Source organism: Rhinolophus sinicus, chromosome 1 (genome assembly GCF_057876585.1).
Source record: "Rhinolophus sinicus isolate RSI-liver-muscle chromosome 1, RSI-T2T, whole genome shotgun sequence".
In the NCBI taxonomy this organism is placed as follows: domain Eukaryota; kingdom Metazoa; phylum Chordata; class Mammalia; order Chiroptera; family Rhinolophidae; genus Rhinolophus; species Rhinolophus sinicus.
Genome location: NC_142501.1, coordinates 106,031,494 through 106,053,070, shown reverse-complemented (window position 1 = coordinate 106,053,070; position 21,577 = coordinate 106,031,494). Strand labels below are relative to the sequence as shown.

General features: G+C 40.4%; 1 protein-coding gene and 1 long non-coding RNA gene across 4 annotated transcripts in view; one reads left to right on the top strand and one right to left on the bottom strand.

Moving 5' to 3' along the window:
* Positions 1-21,577, top strand: part of LOC148759169 (ankyrin repeat domain-containing protein 26-like) — a 191,172-nt gene that overhangs the window by 97,562 nt on the left and 72,033 nt on the right. The gene's annotated exons all lie outside the window — the stretch shown is intronic.
* On the bottom strand, positions 10,715-19,103 carry LOC148759171 (uncharacterized). The gene is made up of 4 exons (XR_016018685.1): positions 18,798-19,103; positions 17,392-17,617; positions 12,474-12,519; positions 10,715-11,341 (listed from the first exon to the last, which is right to left on the bottom strand). It is a non-coding gene; the product is annotated as an uncharacterized LOC148759171 (long non-coding RNA).

Sequence of the window (21,577 nt, the reverse complement as noted above, 5' to 3'; positions counted from 1 at the left end):
ATCTAATCAAGGCTGAAGAAGTTAGCTACAACCTCAGTGAAGATTACAGATTTCTCTGCGCAGATGGAAGAAGTCAGAAATGGCATCCCTTCAACTCAGAAAAGCTCAACCGTATAAAGAACTCAGACACGATATAGTAACTGTGAAAAGGGCTCATTCTTAAATTCTCCTAACATTGAAGATACTAGAATGTTTCAACTTAAATACATTTACAATCAGATTACAATTAGATGATTTTAGATGGGAATTATAAGGCTGACTTCTTGGTCCAATTAGGCAAATTTTCTTAAACATTGCAACTACATAAATACCAAATATGCACACTCCTTAACGTAAAAAAAAAAAGTCAAAACACATAACTCTTAAAGATTTAACGCATGCTTTAATTCTAAATCTTCCTGGGGTTAAAAGAAGCTTCTTCTGTAGTAGGCAGAATTCTAAGATGACTCCCACCCCTTGCGTATGGGTGGAACTTGGAAATATGATGAGATGTTATTCCCATGACTAGATTACTAACCAGTTGACTTTGAACAAATCAAAACAGATTCCTGGAAGGGCCTGCCTTAACCAGGCAAGCCTTTACAAGGTGAAGCATCGGAGTAATGTGCTCCTGCTGACTTTGAAGATATAGCTGACCCCTGACCAACAGACAGAAAAAACACTGGGACCTCAGCCCTACAACCACAAGGAATTCGATTATGCCAACAACCAGTGAACTTGGAAGAGGATCTTTAGATGAGAACCACAGCCCCAGATTTCAGCCCGATGACACCCTGATCTTACCTGTGCGTGAACTCCTAATCCACACAAACTTTGTAATAGAAAACTACTATTCCCTCTGTGGTGGGCTGAATTGTGTCCCTTCACCCAAATATGTTGAAACACTGACCCCTTATGACCTTATTTGGAAATAGGGTCTTCGCAGATGTAATCAAGTTAAGAGGAGGTCATACTGAATAAGGGTGGGCCCTAAATCTGATGACTGGCATCCTTATAAGGAGAGGGAGATTTGGGGACACACTTGCACACACACAGGGAAGATGGTCAAGTGATGATGCAGGCAGAAACTGGAGTGATGTAGCTAAAACCCAGGGAATGGTAAGGCATGGATGCAGACATCAGATCTGGATCCTAGACAGTCGCACTAGCTGGGCTTTTGGGACACTCATCTCTCCTGGTTCTCCTCCTGCCATTTTCAGTGGCCCCTTCTACTCAGCATCCTTGCTGGCACTCCTCCTATTGCCCTCTAATGGCTGGAGTCCTCAGGGCTCCGTCCGGGCTCTACCCTCTGAGTCTCTCGCCAGGTGATCTTGTCATTCCCTTGTCTTTAAATCCCATCGATGTGTTGATTACACCAAACTTGACATCCCCATGTCAGGCGCCTTGAGTTTCCTTCTGGAACATACAAAAGCAGGTCTGATGGCATCCCCGTCCAGCAATGCCGAGGATGCCACCCGACCCCCCCACCTTCATTCTTCATTTGACTTCCTTCAGATCTCAGTGAGCTTACATTTAACCTTCTCTGACCGACGTAGCATTGGATCCATGTCACTTCGTCCTGCTCATTTCCTTCTCAGTATTTTTTCATTCCCTACAATGTTATTCACTTCTTGTTCACTTGACTGTTATTGGTTGTACTCTCTAGAATTTTAGCTCCATGAGGAGACCATGTCTCTCGTTTACTTTTCTGGGCCCAGAGCCACGCAAAGTGCCTGACCAAAAGCAGCTGCTCAGCAATACCTGATGAACACATGAAAGGTTGTCCTGAGCAGGTCACCTAACCTTGCTGAGGTAATTCCATCTATTCTATAATTTTAAGAGGATTCTATGGGATATAAGGTGGTATACTTGGAAGAGCCCAGTCTGCTACCTGGCACATAGCAGATGTTTATTAAAAGTTAGTAAATGTAAATTAAATGTTATTTCCTTCCCCTTTTTCTGGGCCATACATAATAAGCTTATAACATGCACCTAAAAGCCCTTCATTAAATCTGGTGTGATGCACGTCACATAGTTCTAAACTGAGTGTACTTATTATCTAGTATACAGATGCACTGGGCTGTGTTCTCAGAGACAATGATTTAAATGGTGTGTATCCTGCTATGTGTCAAAGTTTGAGATCCAGTTATATGGAGTATACATTAAAGTGCAGTACTGGGTATATTAGTCAAAGTTCTCCCGAAGGGAAAAACACAATAGAAGACTGTCTGTCTGTGTGTCTGTCTGTGTGTCTGTCTATCTTCTATCTATCTATCTATCATCTATCTAGCTATCTATCTATCTATCTATCTATCTATCTATCTATCTATCTATCATCAGTAGGGTAGGCTGGCAGGCTGGACATTTAGGTAAGACTTGATGTTGCAGTCTTGAGTCTGAATCACACAGGGAGCAGGCTGGAAACACAGGCAGGATTTTATGCTTCGGTCTTGAAGAAAATTCCTTCCATTTTGGGAAACTTCAGTCTTTGCTCTTAGGGCCTTCAACTGGACGAGGCCCACCGCATTATGAAGGGTAGTAAGCTTTACTCAAAGGTACTGATTTAAATATTAATCACATCTAAAATATACCTTCACAAAAACATCCAGATTGGTGTGTGACCATACAACTTGGCATTCTGTCCTAGCTAAATTAACCATGACACTGGGCAAATATTTTAATGATCAATTTTAAGAAGAATGTTGAAATAGTCTAATATTATGTTGAAATAGTCTAATATTTCTTCAGTTTTAGCCTGAGTTTCATGGAGAACCTATAATACAAAATCCTTACTCCTTCTTGCAGGAGTTTGTTATTGATTTTTCTTTTCAGTGTTTTCCCCATTAGTCTAAACAGATTCAATACTTTGGAGGTGGGAAAACAGTTCTTAGTTAGGAGTTTATTAATCATTACTCACCCAGACTGGCAAGTCTAGAAGTCTCTCTCCTTAAAAGAAAGACATCTGTGTGTCATATACCCCACTTCAAATATTGTTTATTATTTCATTCAAAAAGCCACAAAAACAAAACAAACAAAACAAACCAATTCCAGACCGCTAGTCACTATGCTGGATGCTAGTTACAATGACAAAATGTGGCTTTGGTTTTCTAATTGTTTTTTGCTGGTTGTCACAGGGCCCCTTAAATCTCATGACTTGTTTGACTAAAGAAAACAGGCACTTCATGAAACTGCAAAGGAAATGGAAAGGAAGTAGCAGGAAAGACCCCTTTGCTTCTGAGATACTCATTAGAAGTTGGGAGAGATTTGTCATGAAGTGATATAAAGCATTTTTCCAGCAGGAAACAATTTGTTGAGAATAGTTCCAGGTATGCAGTGGGCCTCCTGATGCTCATTAAGTCTAATCTGATTTTCTCAGCCTGTGACTATCTGTGTCCGGTAGAAGGCGCCAAAGGAAAGCACTCCTATTGGCTGAGACCCTTTCTTTTGCTCCATTTTAGTGTGACATGTGGACCAGAATAAGAAGTGGACAAGAAAATAGTTGCTTCTCCTCGCACGTGGTATATTGTAGAATAATGGAAAGGTAGGTCAAACACAGACTTCCCAGTAAAACGGCACCTAGACACAGAGTTAGCACAGGAAATTGTGTGTGTGTGTTTGTGGGGGGGGGGGGGGGACAGAGCCCCAGAGAGTAGTTTACAGGCTCTCGGCCTCACGTGAAGGGGTGCTGGCTCGGGTGGTGGATGGCCGTGGGCTGTGGCTGATTGGCCATCGGCTGTGGCCTGTTAGCCGATTGGCCGCTGGTATAACTGCTACGGCTACGGAGGAGAGCCGAGGACTGCCGAGGATTGCCGAGGAGCTGAGCAGAGCCGAAGAGAGCGGAAGAGGAGAGCCGAGAAGAGCGGAAGAGAGGAGAGGAACAGAGTCAAGAGAGTGGAGGAGAGTCGTCGGTCGGTCGGTTGGCGGAAAGGCGGGCGGCAGGTCGCGCGTCCAGTGGGCCCAGCCTCCAGTGAGACCATAGTGGTATGACTCCCCTACCTATGGCTCCGTGGGAGTTCCTTTTTGGCCTCACCATATCCTGCGTTCTTATGTGGGGAGCGGGAGCAGAGACCCCGCAGGCCGCCCCGCCTGAAAAATGGGGCAGCGAGCAGGGTCTCCCGCTCGACAGTGTGTGTGCACGTGAGTGCGCACGCGTTTCTGAAATGAAACAGCAAAGAACGGAAGTGATGAAAAATTCTTCAAGAAAAGGTGACCAGAAAGTATTCTAGAAAAACCTATGAAGATAATTAAAAAGTTGGAGAAGATGAGAGAGAGAGAGGAGAGCTCAAGTGAACATAAGACTTGGAACTTGGGTGAAAAGTATTAATATGGGGAACTCCAGAAGAAGGGGTCCTAGTCCTCTGTTTCTTGTAGTCCTCATAATAGTGAATGGAATTTCAGTGAATACCATATAAGTGGAGGATGAGGGGAAAAGACACCAAATCATTTAGAACCAATTCAGTGGAATTCTTTGTGTCAAGGGACTTAAAAGTCTAGTGCTCACAAACTGCATGTGGTACCTGTTGGGGAAGGTGGAAGTCAAAGCTTTAGGTACTCACAGAGGAAGCACCCTACTGTGGAAAAGAGACAAGAAAAAAGCAAAGTTGAGTTGGAATGGTAGACCTACTGGGTTCACCTTCTGTTTGTTACACTTTTAGAATCTCCCATTAAAAGAACCGATAAGGTGGAAGATGCCCAGAGAGATTTTCTGCCGGCTGCAGTTAAAGGATCTCTTGCTCAGTTTAGAAGCTGCTTCCAGAGCGTGACCATCGACATAATTTGGAAAAAGTTCCCTGTGTCCTATGCCACCCATCCAGAGACATTTCAAAAAGGAACACAAAGGAGAGCACTAATGACGTATTCTCGTGAGCACACACAGGTGACCACTGAAGACGAGACTAAGAAGCTACCATAGATTCTTCCTGAGAATGTTGCTTCTCTCAGGGTTCCCTGCAAGTTATAAAACTCCTAAGTGAACCAATGCTACAGGACGAATAGATAATGCATAACAATATACAAATGTTATAGGCTTTGCAATTTACTTCAATTCCAAGTAACTTCCAACATTGGGTGCCAAAAAACTAGACGTTCCTTTCTTCCAGGAGACTTGATTTCTTACTCAAAGAGTATGCCATCCAGGTTGTTAAAAGTTTGAGCTGAATTATAAAATCTTTGGAAGGGAGTGGTGCTTAGTCCACGTTATTCCAATTAATCATTCAAAAAAGATCTCCTAAACATACTCCGATAAACCAGTGGCTGTTAAATTTGTGTGCTAAAGAATTGTTACCAGGAATGACATTGTACCTCGTTCTTCTGCTGGGCTAGTAAGGTATTTGTCGTCCTCACGAATAGGATGTGTACTTGGATAAGCAGGATGTCCTCCTCCTTTCTCTGACTTTTAACAACGTATCTCTTTGATTTAGAGGTATGTGCAAACCTGGAATCCTGCTGGGCAGCTGCAAGAAGTCTTGACCCAAGTAGGAGCTGCAGCAAAGGGTTTTCTAACTGGGGCTAAGTCTCTCTTTCTCCTGCTCGTTACTATCTACCTAACTACCCCATCAGAATCACCTGAGGTTCAGGTTAAGATGCAGATTCCTCGGCCCAAACTTCACACTGTCTGAGTAGAGATTGGGGGTAGAGCCTAGGAATTTGAATGTTAAACAATCATTTCAGATGACTTCAATGCAGAAGAGCGAAGGACCTCTTTTAGAGAAATATTGCCCTGAGCAAAGGCAGATTGGTCAATCAGAGAGGACTTGAAGCTCACTTCTCCATTCATTCATTTTTTCATTCATTTATTCATTTACTTACTCCCTCTCTCCTGAACACATTAATTCAACACACATTTCTGGTGCCTTAACATTGTACTTGGTGATGTGGGACATAGTAAATATAAAGAGACTCAGTTCTTGCTCGAAAGGAACTTGTATCTCAAGCCTGAGATATATGTAATATATATATATATATATATATATATATATATATATATATATATCTCATATATGTCCATATGTATACACGAGGTGTGATCAAAACATTCGGTGAATGTTTAAATTAAAAAAACGTATTACAGTGAAAGATGCATTGCCATTAATCCCTCACAAAATACTCCCTCTCACTTTGAACACACTTATCCCAGCACTCTTGCCACTTTCTGAAGCAGTTCTGGAAGTCCTCTTTCACGAGTGTCTTTAGTTGCGCTTTCCTGGCTGCCTCCATGTCCTGAATTAGTTTGACTTTGGGGACGCGCCAGAAGTCACATGGTGCCAGATCCGGTGAATTAGGTGAGTGAGGACACACCATAATGTTTTTGTTTGACAGAAATTGCCATATATCAGAAGCAATGTGTGACACGGAGCGTTATCATGATGGAGGATGATTTATGGCACACTTTAAAGCATACCTTCTCTTCTTAACTGTAGCTTACACCTGAATGACTGCACTAAACAAGTTGAAACTTGTCACCGTTATTAAGGTTTGACGCGTCGCTTCCCATATTGAAGATGCCTGCCTTCCCATTGGATAGCACTCGGCAGCGCCATTCATTCTCTCTCTCTCTCTCTCTCTCTCTCTATATATATATATATATATATATATATATATATATATGTATATATGTAGATGTATATATGTATGTATATAGAATGTATATTATATATATAATATATATATATATATATATATATATTATACACACACACACACACACACACACACACACACACACGAGGGCCAAAAAAACGTATACACATTTTAAGAACTGTTATATATGCTCAAGTATTAGTTCACCATCATCAGAAGTGTATGGATGCTGATGGTAACCACTTTGAGCACCTCTTGTAATTGCAGAATTCAAATGTGACTTGCATTCCTCTTTTGTTATTGGTATATATTGAGTTTTCCATTTTTAATAATTCTTTCCTTTCTTAAAATATGTATACATTTTTTTGCCATATATCTACATCTCCATATATAGATATATGCCATATATGTGTATATATATATATGTTATATATGTATTCACAGGATGTACAGTACAGCATAGGGAATATAGCCAATGGCACTGTAATAGCTATGTATGGTGTCAGATGGGTGGTAGACTACTTGGGTTTATCACTTTGTGAGGTGTGTCAATGTCTAATCATTATGTTGTGTTGTACACCTGAAACTAATAATAAAAAACACCTCATCATGAGAAAACAGAAGTTGCTCTTGATGAAGTTTGCCCCTAGTGGCCATCTGTGTCATTACTACTCCAGAGAGGCTTTTCCTCTGGTTTAGGACGTTACTGGCTATGTGTATCATTTCTATCCACTGCTTATGCTATATGCTTCTATTATTTTAATTTTCTCTACGAGTTTCAGGAAGACATAGCTGATTAACTTACCTCAGAAGTTTCTTTCCTTCTCTACCAAGTAGGGCCATGCTATTTGCCAAATCTGAATACTTCCCTTTTCTGTCCCATTGCTATTTGCTCTAGATGTTTTTCTAATATGTTCCTCTAGATTTTGTTTTATGAAGTTTTCCATGGTGAGCTATGTGAAAACAGCAAGTTTTGGGTCTGCCAAAAGCATCTGCTGTCTAAAGAAATCTTGTCCACATTCAACTTGCCTGGGTTACATAATCCTTCTCAGAAGAGATCCTTCCATCAGACCAACGACTATTACAAAATCAGTCAATAGTATATGGTCTTTCCTTCCACCCTCCCTCCAACGTAGCTCATCTTTTCTGTGCTTTACCACAAATCCTAACCATGATTTCTTGGGCACGTTTTCCCATGGTACAACATACAATACGTGGTCACCTTAACAGCCACTCACTAATTTTTGAGTTTTTACACTGATGTGACTCGACTTCCCCTCTCCAACCTGCCCTGATATTTGGTAACCAATTCATACTGCTGTCCCAATATTCGCCTGGAGGGTCCTCCTTGTTCTTCCTAGAAAGTCTTCTGCAGCTTTTAGACACACCCTCTCAGGGGTCACTCTAGTCAGCTGAGATCCTGCATCCCTTCCTGTCTGAAGTTTCTGGGGTACAGTCACCCTTTCCGATCTAGTAACAATGAAAGCACCACCCCTTTCCTGAAACCCTCTGTGAGAGCAGGGAGATCACCCACATCTGCCTCCCCTGACCTACGGAGCTCAGCTCTCCTTCACATCTGTTGAGTCTGACCCTCAAATTCTCAACCTTCCTCCTGAGGAAATCTTTCACTTCCTCTGGCGAAATCAACCTGGATTTCTTTATTCTGTTATTATTCTATTGCACCTATTCTTATAGGAAGGTTGCAGCACACTTGTCAAACCAGCCCGTTTTCTCCTGTCCTCGGAAGAAGAGCTGATACCTTGAGACCAAGCCCTCCAGGTGCAGGAATCCTGAGTGGCTTTTGGGGCGCTGGGGCTATTGCAGCTTCACTGAAATGATCTCTTCCCTCAAACCAAGAATGTGCCATGTTTTTGTTTTTTCTTTTATCAATAAGGCCCCCATCTTTCTGTTTGTTGTTAATAAAATTCTACCACCTTTCTATGGTCAAAGCCACACGTTAGGTCTCAGATGTCTAAAATCAAGATCAGACTTTATCTAAATTAACAAATCCGTGTCCAACTTGAAACTACAAAGTGGGGAATGAATGACTCCTAAAAGGCTGTTTTTAAATAATGTGTATCCATGGGTTGGCCTGTGCATAGATTGCCCCCTTGCTTGTTATTCAGTTTAAACACCACCAAAAGAGAACAATCAGTACACACAGTTTAAACCTCAGTTACACAATATTTCTTCTTAGCAGCCCACAAGGCACAAGGAATTTATTGCACTAAATGTCTGGCCTGCACACGTGGTTGAAAATTCAGATTGTAAAAGCAGCAATAATTATCCTCCTGTCCTTATAAGTGAATCCATGCCCCGGCTGCACTTGTTACTTAGGCCCCGATGGCACACCGTCTGCAGAGAACCTGTGAAGCTTGTTAAACAGGAGTGCAGTTCAAGATAAAACTGCAGTCATCCAAATTCTAAAGCCAGCCCTCTGGGCACCATGAGCGAACACCAGCAGGAAAGACCAGCACGTGTCACAGCATCTGGCTGCATAACGACCACCACTTCCCCGGGCTCAGTGTGGCCAGGAATTACAGTGGTCACCAAGGTCAAAATACACAGCCTAAGACGGAAAGCGTTTGCAGGGGTCATGGGAGGTCAGAAAGAAAACAAAAGTCTCCACGCTCACCGGGCACAAATAGGCCATTGCAAACTTGTCAGGGCATGAACCCCAATGGCCTGGCACTACAATAGCTCCAATCTCTGAATATTACTTTGTTCCTGATTCATGAACAAAAAAGCAAAGAGTAAAAACTTAAAAGTAACCAAAGATTGTGGGGACAGGGGCAGGGTGTGGAATAGATTATGTTCAAAAAACGAACAGTTGGAGAACCAATTACTCAACAGCAATTATGGAAGCCAGAGTGCAACAGAATGTCATCTTCCATATCATCAAAGACACTAAGTACCAACGTGGAATTCTCTACGAAGTGAAAATATGTGCCAACACTCAGACAAAATAAAAACAGAGATTCACTACCAGGCATTTCTCACTGATGAAAATTCTAAAGGATATCCACTACAAACAGAAGAAAAACTACCCCATATGGAAGTTCTGAGATGTAAGTAAGAAACACTGGGGGGACACACTGGGAGAGGGCGAGGGCAGACAGTGGGATCAACAGTGGTCACCACTCAATGTGGGGCGTTGGAATCCAAGGCAGTGAGGAGGACATGTGCGTGGGCACAGCAAGGAGATGAAACCAATAAGATACAGATGATGGGAGCCAGCTTACTGCCATAAAAGGGACTTAACAGAGAGTGAAGAAAAAACCCTGTGGAATGATCCCTGTGGAATTTGACTGGAATTAGAAGAATTGGTAGGAATTCATAGTTTTCATTATATTTGATATTGAACCCACGCGTGCGTGTATGCGTGCGTTTCTGTTGACACACATAATCCCTGTTGTTCACTGAGGGAGCCCGAGAGCAACGACAACCACTAGCAACATGCACACCCACCGCAACTGGTGTCCAGATCCAGGTCTCCCGATGTCACTCTCCCCTAAGAGGATTCAGGGCTTCTATAGAAAATGTCCGATGGCAGGGCTGGGGCGGACAACTGCAAGATGAGCTTGGAACAACGTGTTGAGAGAGGAAGGACGTGCTCAAAGAATAATGGGGACAGGTCAAAAAGATATGCTGTGAGCTTAAAATGGCTACCACTGGGCAAATCAGGAGCATTTAAGCACCAAAGTAATAAGCTTTCCTTCCTCCCTCATCTGTTTGCGTGTTTCGTTGGATGTATTGATCAATGCAGGAGGGATGACACAATCATACTATAATCATTTGGCAACCATCAAGGCATTGATTCAGCAAGAGTCATCAATGGGTGCTCCATCTAGTGGGTGAGATTTTGAGGATTGACGATATATTTACAGAGTCTCAGGGTATCTGCACACAAGAGATAAGGGAATAACCAAGGGGAAATAGTAATTTTATGGTGGACAAACTCGGCGACGCTTCTTAACCACACGATCAAAGTCAACATTGCCAGTAACGGAACCCAGCACCTGCCTCCAGATTTGCTGCACTGGGAAGAACTCAGCATCACTTGTGTGACATTTCTGCCAAGTCGGTGTAACCAGAAGCTTCTTAATTTTAAGACTGTTTCCAAAAAACAAATCGATAAATCAATGACTAGAAAAGGTGAAAAACCTTAGACAAATTTTATTTCTGTAAGAGGACAGCTTTATGAATCTGTGTTTAAAATTATATATTAATATAATCAGATTTATGGCACTATAACAATTGTAATACATCCAAACATTGATCGTAACCATAACAGCAGATATCAAAATGATGTCTGTGAAAATTTTTAGGTTCATACACAGTGATAAATATTGGAAAATTGAAAAATAGCTATCAGTTTACACCACTGCAGTATTAATGACAACTTGGTTGTTTGGGTGTTGGATAAACAGCTAGTATTTGGGCAGCATGAGTATGTAAAACTTAACACTGCTTGTTTTCATCCACAAAATCTGCTGCAAAGCTAGTTAGATGCCAAGAAACACAGTTTGAATACTATATAGATTTTCATATACACATATGAAACGAAAATATTTTCCTTCAATAAGGATTTTCACATGCCATATGTTTAATGGGAAAGAAGGAAAATGCTATGTAAACAGCCCAGTAAAGGTGAACTATTTATATTTCAGATCATATAGTTCTTACTCAAAAACGACATATATTCTTGTGATGCATTCAAAACTAGATCATCACTAGATATTAGAGCAAAGTAGACGGTGTTCAGATTGAAGTTCAGCATCAGCTAGAAAAAAAAAGAAAGAATCATACTCTTTATCTAAAATGTAAGTATACATGTTAAGAAGAATGAAAAAAACCTATGAAGACTCCACTACCCAATAGGAGATTACTATTACATATCACTTGCCCATGGCTGCACACTGAATTAACTGCTCTTCCTGCTAAGTTTCAGAGCTTCTGATTGTCTCATTCTTCATTCATTTATTCAACAAGCATGTGCTAAGGTAGTACAACAAGCACTGAAGTTACAAGGTGAAGAGGACATGGTCCACCCCAGAACCATCACCTACTCTAAACTGGAAAAACAGGTGAACAGGCCATTTCCATTCAGAGTCACATATACCATACAAATATAAAGCAGGGCATTATCGGAACACATAGAAGGGACCTCCTGGCTTTGTGTCAATATTGTCTGCCTTTTGGTGGCGGTGATACGTATGTTCATATCTGAAGGACAAGGAAAAAGCATGCCACATAGAAGGAAGAAGCAGATGCAAAGACTAGAGTGGGGAAGAACAGCGTGGAATGAGAAGTAGTCTAGTTTAGCTATCAATAGATGCTAGAGCAAAGGGGCAGACTAGAGTTAGTAGCAAGAGACAAGGCCGAATTATTTGGCAAGAAGTAAATTGATTTGGGTGGTTTTAACCATGCAAAAGTATGTGATGTTTCTCCTGAAGGTAAAAGGTAAACCAATGACAAAGTCAATGACTGGAGGTTTAAATGTCACCGATCAGGTGACAGCTATATGGACTGTAATTGCCTAAGTATTACTAGATGAGCCTGGTTACTGGGCCTTATATCACTAGCAAAAACAGGATAGATTGATGAAGCCCAGTTTTCAATGTACAAGTTAAAAGTTCCATATGGGTGGTAGAGGAAAGGAAGGGGACGGCCAGAAATAAAAAGAGATACGTGGACTTTGAGGTTTTCGAAAGGCTACACGTGATGAATAAATGAGGAAGAAATGTATTCTTCATAATGCTTGTTTATGCTTTCAACTTTCCCACTTGCAATGCATGAGAAAATAGTTATTGTAGTATCTATTATCAAAACATGGAGAAGGATGCCATATTCTTTATTGTTTATTTCAGAAATTAATGGTATCTAACTGGAATCAGTACATTTTGGCCACCTACCTTCTTCTACATCTCTAGTTATGCTTTCCACCAACTTCTGCTGCTCCTGAAATAAATCAAATCTTAGTTACAGTATTTAAGTTAAACAAGAGGCTTTAATGTAGGAATGTGGCCTTTACATAACACCTTTAAAGAGTAGACCTTGCTTGGGCATTGTGTAAATACACACAAAAGTAATCACATAAATAAAATAAATTTGTACTCATTTTAATTTAATAGAGAACATATATAGGTGACGCTGTTTAGACTAATCCGACCATAGTGCAGCTGAAATTCGTCTACTGAATACACACAATTTCAGAAGGATGAGGTGTGATCTGACTCCTACAAAGAATCAAACAAGTCATATTTTACAGTGAATGCATTACTTTTCAATCCTTAGAAAAACAGCCCTTTATAAAACTTTAATCAGTTTTTTTTTAACTTTAATGGATTTTTTCCTTTATGGATTTTTTATCTTAATCGTTTCTTGCACTTTTAAAAAATTAACCTTAGGGTGTGTTCTAGGCTATTTCTCAGCATAGAACCTTAAATACATAAAATGATGATTGTGGCCCTGTCACGTCATGTGAAAATTCTACTGGCATCAACAATCACAAAAACTATTTTCTTGTCTGTATTATGACTGAAACATTTATATTTGTATGGACACAAAGATTACAGGAAATCTGACTTAGAAAGTATGGCCTAGACCCAGTTTTCAAATTTAGTTTCTGATTCATGACTAAAGAATTAGTAACAACGAAAAGAATACATAATTATTTAATTGTAACTTCGTATTCTTTCTACAAATGAGGGAGGCCCAATTTTTGAAATATTCGAGTGGTTGTAGTTAGTCTACTTAATTACGAAATGTATGGGAATATTTCAAACTCTATACTGCAAGTGTCCCAGTCTAAAGTTTTCTTATTTAATCCTTCCTTCTGAAAGGTATCCTCTCACTACATGACCGAAACGGGGCTTACAATAATGTCCAGAACATAATAGACAGTGTGGTGACAACGATAATATGACACCCAATGCCTTTACAAATTCAGGGGTGAAGACAAATCTGTTGGCCATCATGGTTTCCAATATTTGCAGAGACTGTTTTCCATAACACCTTTTTGTCAATAGCTTCATAGAAGGGGCTTATAAAATGAATAATGTGACAACATTACTAGACGGCCTTGTAAAAACAACAACCCAATACCAGGTGAAGGGAGAGGCCTGTCATGAAACAGTTTTAATTCCAATTAATCAACAATATATAAAATGCAAATCACATTTTTCTGTGACTTGAATTAGGGAACTGCAAATGTAACGTTATTTTCTTTTCCCCAAAGCCCTTTTCCTAGATATTTACTTCGATTATCTTTATGTTTATTTGTAGGTGAAGATTGTGTTCAGATAGTAGAAGTAGCTTGTAGTCCAATATTCAGAAGGAGAATGCTTCTGCAAGTTTATTTATACCTTTCCATTACTCAAAAATATAGACAGGTGAGAAAATTATACACAGGAAAAGAATGTATCCACGAACTTTAATTCAAAGGAGTTTCACTAGAAGGGTTTTCTCATAACTGGTACTTCTCAGACTCTGTCCCATAGAAATCTAAGGTTCCACTGGGGACCCCGCAGGAACACAAAATCTCAGAGTCTCCATGTCTCCGTTAGCTAGGCAGCTCTACTTGTCTATATTTTATATCATATAGTTTCGTTCAAAATTTTTTTTAAAGACTCGTATTAGACTGAAAAATAAATATTTTTGAAGTCAGAAAGTCACTGATTTAGTCAAAGTCCGTAATTGTACATAACAGGCAATCAAGCTCAGAGAGATCAGAGGTCACCTGAGGTCACAAAACCAATGAGCTGCAGGCCAGGAATGGGCTTTAGGACTTCTTACTGAGGCTAGAGTAACATGCCAGCTACTTCCTCATATTCAGGAAATTGCCATCAATTTCTGACTCAGACAAAATGAATACCTAAAACTTTGTCATGTAGTTCAACAATACTGAGGCATGAGAAACAAAATAGTAACTTTCTAAATAATTGGAAGCTTTAAAGTCATGAAAAAAAATAAGGAAACTGAGACTGATATCAAAACTCCGATTAATAGCAGTCAATACACTCAATATATAAAGCACAAACATTTCTCAACACAGGACCGAGAACTTGAAGGAGAAAATCTTTAATGATAGAAAGCAAACTCGAACTGAGGAAATTCTTCCTTAAAGGAACCTTTCTTTTCCTGAAAATAAAACTTGGTTGACCGATATCAACCAACAAATGCGTTAACCATGTTGTGGTAATCTGTAGCAAGCAAAACTTATACCACAAAAGAGATTTCTCTTTATCTCCTAGCACACTTCTGGCCAACCTCACATCATCACAGCTGGACCATAAGTCTTTCCAGCATTCTGTCGTGATTGGGAGACGTATCTCTGTATCTTGACGGAGTAGCGCTTTTTCATCTCTCTTAATCAGGCTTGCACAATTGGGCAAAACAACGCCCCACAGGGGGATAGTGGCTAACTTGGAAAAAAGGTGTTGAGTTTAAAGTAAACCATTTATCAGTTTATCTAGAAATACTGAAAAACTAAATACATCTTTCCTACCAAAAATTAATTAAAGAAAAATTGTCCACAAGCATATTCTCTTGCGTAGCTTCTGCAGTTACACTCTTTCATCTTCTGATTTTTCTGGAGACGACTAAGGAGAACATTTGAAGTATGTATCACGCTGAACAACTCACAAAACATTAGACATACACTTTCCTTTTGTACCCAGTATTCCAATGTCAGCACTTCGAAGCACTGAGATCCTATACGACCAAAAGGCTATCTCAAAATACTTGGCTCTGCTATGCTATGTTGTGATGAAGTTAAATGAAAAAACAAGGTTGAAACCTCATTTAGCACAGGCCTACGCTATTTTGCTTGTCATTAAGTGGGCCATAAAAATACCATCAAATTACAAACCAATCTGCATTGACAGAAATGGCTATCTTAGAAGGTGATGTCAACATTATGGCAAATGACACAACAACGTTGCATCTCCTCTAACATCTATAACTAGTTGGACATCTCTAGCCCAAAAGAGGTTCCTCTGTCCCACACACTAGGACGCCTAAAAGATCCCACAGCCGTAAAGGGAAGGAGGGTGTATGGGAAGTGAAAGGGAGGCAGGATGGGGGGAAGGACAGGAACAGGCCCACACCTGGTTCCAGGTGGACAGGCTGAGCCTGAAGCCCCAGCAAAGGCAGTAGCAGTGGAGGGGTTGGGGCGCAGCCCCCACATCACAGCCCAGTGGAGGGTAAGAGGGGCAGCAGCAGCATCCCCCCACCTCCACAAGAATCCCAACCCTCCCCAGTTGCAGCAGTGCTGGCACCACCAGAGACCAGTAGCAGCAGCAGAAATACTTCTCCAGCCTCCAACCACAGCACAGTCCTACCAGGGCCACAGGGAACCAGGTGAGCTCAGTGGGCTCAAGACAGGCTCTCCTCAACCAGCGCTTTCCCCTGTTCCCTCCCAAGGTGCTGGTGCCCAGCGAACGTCGTGATCTGGATACAGCGGCAACACCCATCATGCTGGTCACCCAGGCCAGCACTCCCACACTCACAGCTAAGCCCCCACACTTGGACCCCCTAGGCACAAGTAGCACCAGTGAAAGAAAACAGAAACTGTGCTATTGCATCAGCTACTGAAAAACAAAACAGAGACGTCTAATTATCTACCTGCTGAATTGCTCACATCAAAATGTACATCAATAAGAAAGTGTTCACTACTTCCAATGAGCCTGCAGAGGAACAAGCCATCCAGCAGCATGAACAACCAGGGTAACAGGGTAACACTGAGACAACGACACTTCTCCAGAAACCAAGTCAAAGTCACGAAAGATTGTGATCTACGTGATAGAGATTTCAAGATAGCAGCCAGGAAGAATCTCAATGAGATACAAGAAAACTCACGAGGCAGTTCAATGAGTTCAGGAGCAAAATTAATGCACAGAAGGACTACTTTACCAAAGGTATGAGAACTATAAAAAAGGTCCAAACAGAAATCCTGGCTCGGTGAAGAACTAAAGAAATGAGATCAAAATGGACATTTTAATAACAGTATTGCACAAAGAAAACAAGTTGCTAGTAACGACCCCATTTCATTGCCATCTCAGTCATCAATTATTCAAGTGATGCCGAGATATACAGATATAAGTGAACTTCATTTTAAAAATTCAAATATTTGCTCAATTTACCTCTTTCGAAAATGTACTGTGGCTTAGCAAGACATTTTATTTTATTATTACTTTTTAAGCAAGACATTTTAAATCATCGAAATAAAAATGCTATAAGTAAAACAGAAATTAAGGATGTACTATCATGTAAAAAGATGACAACTTTTAACTTAGAAAGAGAAGTTAATCTTTCCAGGGTTACAAGTTTGCCGAATTCATAAAAAGGATTTACCTCGGTTTCATTGAAATAAGAAACATCCACATTTAGTTAGTAAATGTCAATCATTCACTTACGCTTAGGGATGGCGAAACTGGGCTGTAGGAAAACTAAAATTGTTATAAACCATCGCCAAATTAAAAACAATGCAGAAGTAAGCCAAAGCATCTCAAAGCATACCGTTCGTTGTTAGGTAGTAATATTTCATTTGTAAAATCTAATTGAAAAGCAGCTTTTCCAGAAATTTAAAATGTGTCAGTTAATTACATTTATTGAATACAGTTAATGACAGGTAGCTCTTAAAACATGGGAGATGCAGGGACTTACAAAAGATGGTCAAATTTCTGTCTCCATTCTACATTAGCACACACAATTATGCCCTTTACGTTGTGTGCATTAGTCAATGAAACAACTCAGAATCTCCAACCAAGTTAAGAACAAGAATTACATCACAAATCTGAAACCCAAAGGAAAGAAGGTAATATAACTAACCTTCATCAAGTTGGTGCACGTGCCATTATTAGAAGTCTGTGGGGCTGACGTAGCAATCACCAACTGTTCTCTTGGAGCGAGACTTCCTTGAGGTCGGAACCAATCATTTAGCCTTCCAACACAAGGGAGGTGCAGGTCTGGCCTCCTGGGAGCCGTGCTGAGTAAAGAGTTCTGTGGTGCATTCATGAGAAGCTGGGTTCTCATCTCTGCCAGCGTGTCCTTAATCCTGTGAAGATTGTAAGAGCAAAGACTTAGTATTTTATTTTTTCCTTAATGATTTGCAGTTCTTAATGTTTCCATAATAGTAAGTGGAATTGCCCATGAAACGAACACTGAAAATATGTCAGGGCAGACCTACCAAGTACAAGGATATGTTTCCAATTGTTTTAAACCGGTACATATGTTTCTGTGGGGAAGCCAGGCTAAGAAGTAATTCAAAGTAGGGAGGGGAGGAAAAGGCCTATCAGTGATGTTGACGGCTTAACAGATAATACTTTCTGCCTTCTGGAATGGCTGAACCCATAAGATTCTTGAGGATTGCTAAGAGACATACATAGTAAACAAGTTTAGAAATTTGCTGAAATCCCACAAAGCTATTTTCAAGCATTTGCTTTCACTGCCCTTGGGTAATCCCCTCATTACCCTGAAGAAATTAACCATTTGGCACTGAGGCGTCATTTAGAACAACAGCCTCTGGGGGAGAACAAGAGAGCCTGGTTGGTGATCATACTGAACTGAAACAGCTCCAGGGGCATGTAGCTTATGACACTGTTACCAAGGCACTGGAGGTGGGATCTGCCCTTTCTGTCTTCCACACACCCCCTCAGGCTGACCGCCTTATTTTTATAGCCACTTAGTCAGTTACACTACCCTTCACCCCTATGTTAACCTTCTCCTATATTTCACATGTATGCCTCTGTGTACATCCAAAAGACTAGAAAAAACAGCTTGTCCGAAAGCGACCTCTAGAGACAAAAACACAGAGCACAATCGAGAAAGTACATTTACCAAGTGCCAGAATATGCAGAGTACTTAACCCTTTGGGTTTAAGTTGTTATAGTAAATAGTTACCTCATATTTAGTGAAATTTTGACAAGAAATTTTATAATAAATAGCGCTGTCTAAATCACAAAGCTTCAAAAACACTTTGCTTAGAGACTGGTAGATCAGATTAAGGCTATGAAAAGCGTGAGAAGGAAAAATACAGTCATGTAAAACCAAAAATGGGAGAGATGCATCCTGAACTAACATTTTAAAAGTAATTTATTCACTAACATCATTTTCCAAAATTATACTATTTAGTAAGCTTTCACTTCCTATTAATCTCGGGAATCTGCCTGGATAAAAATTAGACTTTAGAGGCAAATTAATGAGCTCGATTGATTTTTCTCTTTGTTTGGACTTACTTGTTTAGTTTCTTTTCCAAAGATGCTGTAACTTTTAATTCCTCTAGGTAGAGGCGCTTACATTCTTCCAATTCTATTTTAAAATGTTTCGCTTTGGAGAGTTCAGATTCCAGACGTTGAATTCTGACCTGCAGACGTTGAATTCTGTCACCACGGTCATTTAACGGGTCTACGTTTTCTTGACATGCTGCTTGTTCCTAAAGCCAACGGAAAGGATACATTTTAAAAATAATTATAACCTGAATAATTATAGTCTATTTGTATTCTTTAGTTTTAAGTCAATGATTTGGAGGGCAATTTAAATGTGAAAAAAGCTGAAGTTTAAAATACTTATCATCAATATGGAATGAAATACATCTGAATTATGAAAATATTTCGAATCATCTCATCTGACTGTTCCAATAAGAGAATCAATTTGAAATTTTAAAAATTGAACAATATGACTTAATAATCTAAGAGTATGGTGCAATTTTTAAATCACGCTTTTTCTTTATTTCCTAATAGTCTCGTTTTATATCAACTGGCCTTAAAAATAAAATCATTTTCCACAAAGAATGATTCTCAAAGATCAACTGAGTGATAATAGTGATGGGAACTGAAATATCAAGAAGGAGAGGCAAATCCCACCTTAGTTCCAGAAATCTGAAAATAAAAAAGTACCCGCTGTGAACGGAATAGGGGAATGACGTACAATACGTATATCCAAACGTCATCTGCAGTGAAATGAATTAAGGCATGGTAATCAGTGAATTAACCTGTAAAAACAGATTTAAAAAATGTTTTCTACTACATCCTGTCTTGATCAGTCTTCAATATCCCAGAATTTTTAGTGTTCTGCTTCACGCTTTTCTACCTCATTCGTGACTATATGAATTTTGAGGCTCAATAATTTTTATCTCCTCTTCTTTTTATTCTCTAGTTTTTCACATGACTTTTGTACTCCTTTATAGATAATAACTCCTGTTAAGATTGATTTTCTTCAACAAGATGTAGACATCCTTTTTAAAAAACTGTTTAAAACAAATTGTGTTTGTTTCCAATCTAGTTGTGGGATGCACAGCTCAGCTCCAAGTCAAATCGTTCTCTTCAATCTACTAGTTATGGCGGGTCCAGCTCACTGACCCATGCGGGAAACGAACCGGCAACCTTGGTGTTATGAGCACTGCACTCTAACCACTGAGCCAACCGGCCACCCACCCACCGGGGGCTCAGCTCCAAGCTCCAGCCATTGTTTTCAATCTAGCTGTGGAGGGTGTACCTAACTGGTGCATGTGGCAATCGAACCAGCGACCTTGGTGTTATGAGCACGATGCTCTAACCATTGAGCCAACTGGCCACCCCACAGATGGAGACATTCTGAAGATGCAGTTTCCAGTTTTGCTGTGAGATCGTCATTCTGAACGAGTAAGATAGTATAATTTGGTTACGAAGGAAGTTGACTGAGAATAGTCTAACCCCAAACCAGTATCAACTTTTGAAATCAATTCAGTTGCAATAAAATGTCATCGATACTGTAGCAGAGTCTTAGAATGTGGAACCTTGAATTACTCAGAATGAAGAACGAACATAAAAGCACCAGGAGTCTCAAAAATGCATCCTTTACTGTCATCGACTTTGCCACACGACATCTGCACTTGATTTTCTACTATTTCTTGAATGCTTGTTTCATGTCTTTCTTCTATAAAATGACTATAAGTCACCTCCCAGTTGATAGTCTCTCACCTGTTCCCCATTTTAACTCTCCATAATTTCTTAAGAAGTTGTAGGGAGTTACAAGTAACTCATCCGAGTTACTTCGGCCTCTGTCAGCTACAAATGTTTCATGGCAATTTGAATTGCTTTCCAAGAAGAAATGATTCCCAAGGTTAAGGAGAAATCACATCTCACACTGTGAATGTTTAGTGAGATGAGCGCTACATTTTTTTCACCAACAACAAAAGTCTTAATTCGATAACGCTGTCTCGTAATCCTCTCTTACTTTCCAAGATATACGAGAACATCCTCAACAGCAATAGCAACAACAACAAATCTCCTGGAATTTCAGTGGAACTGAGCAGGGTAGAACTACTTTCCTGTAGATACAATGCTTATTTGGTAAGACGAGGTGAGTGGATATAGTGTTTTTAAAACATGCCTACAAATTCTTGACATTTCTCCATGAAATCCCCTCTCTTTTAATATGTGCTGGCCTTAGTGAGTCACTGGATTCTAGTGCATGCAATAGGGCAGAACTGCTGTGAGAATGCTATGTCTGAGGCAGGAAATGTGATACAGCTTCCATGTGACTTTGTCTCTCGAGAAGCTCGGCCTGAGAACCCAGCCACCAGCTGTGCAGAATGAAGAAGCCCAGGCCACACAGTCAGGCCTCCTATAGATGTTTGCGCTGAGACGGGCCCAGCGGATGTCCCGGGCAAAAGGCCGCTTCAACTGCTACATGTGTGTGTTACAGCCTTTAGATGATTCTCATTCGCAGCTTCATGGCCACCCAGCTGATGCCAAGTGGAAAAGAAATGAGCTGGTCTCACAGACCTTCATCCAACTGCATTGCTTTGGAACAAAACAGATGCTGTTTTGAGCCACTAGCTTTTGAGTTGGTTTCTTGAGCAGCAATAAATAACTGGCATTGTTACTGATATTCAAAATGGTGTGAGGCCACAAGGAAAGCCATCTAAAGCCTGTAGGAGTGCCTTTGCACCAGGAGGGACTTGGAAGCCGAAAGGATGTGGAGAAGAGTGAGAATGACAACCACAGGGTCTCCAAGAGACGCTTCTTGGGGGCTT